Source organism: Galeopterus variegatus, unplaced genomic scaffold, assembly GCF_000696425.1.
Source record: "Galeopterus variegatus unplaced genomic scaffold, G_variegatus-3.0.2 Scaffold1007, whole genome shotgun sequence".
Taxonomy (NCBI): Eukaryota; Metazoa; Chordata; class Mammalia; order Dermoptera; family Cynocephalidae; genus Galeopterus; species Galeopterus variegatus.
In genome coordinates, this window is record NW_007727118.1 from 56,477 (window position 1) to 57,574 (window position 1,098).

Here is a 1,098-nt window from a genome sequence, read left to right on the forward strand (position 1 = left end):
TTCCTGGTTATTTTAGTGCAAATCCCAGATATTTTATCATATGAGCAATGAATACATAGTATCTAAGTGGTAATTCTCCAACAGCATCATTATGGCACCATTTTCACACCTAAAGATCTTTTAAAAATCAAATATCTGATGTTCAGATTTTCCCAATTGTTTTCATATCGTTAAAGAATGTGTGTGCCTATGCGCGGGCACACACACGTGCGTAGACAAGAGTGCACGTGTGCACACATGCATATGCTTGCAACATTGTAATGCATGCATGTGCACATGCAAACGTTACACAGTACACTGCACACATGCACACGTGAACGTGTGGGCATGCATGCACCCTGCACACATCCACACGTATGCACGTTCACATAGCCATGCGCACATACATGCGCGGTTAGTTGGTTTGTCTGAAGCCTTGTTAAGTCTCCAGGCTCTCCCTCTTTCCCTTTCCATTTGCCTGCTTACACCGAGTCATTCATCCTGTAGGCTCCATGGTCTGGATTTTGCTGAGCGTGTCTCTGTGGGGCTATTGAAGGTCTCCCTGTCTCCTGTGCACCCTGCAGACTGGTAGTGAGAGCTGGTGGCCGGACAGACCGAGGTTCCATTTCTTACTGAGAACATGCAGCGGAGGGTGCGTGTGCACTTTCAAACAGGGGAGTCATCGATTTGATAAGCATTTTTCTAAGTCCTTCAGTGAGCCCTACAGTTACAAACTCGCGGCAATTTCTGCTCTGGGTAGACAGATTGGGAAAGCACCTGATGGGCACATGAACCCCCACTTACCCTACCGCTGCCGAACCCTCGCTTCCGCTTTTCCAGGGATTCCCATCGACAGGAAAGCTGCACAGGTTGGGTTCCACCTGTGTCATTTAAAAGAGATGAGCTTGTGGGCTACGTGCTGGCACAGCCGGGGACCCCGGGAACCACTCGGTGCGGCGGTTCTGCTGAGGACTCGCTCTGCTGAGCTGCCAGGGGCGGTGGGTGCTGAAGGCCCGGCAGAGCCAAGCCCACCCCGAGCAAGGCAGCGGGGACGACGCGGCGGCTCCTGCGCAGACGACGAGCACCTGGGAGGGGACCACGACACCGACGAGAAAAAAA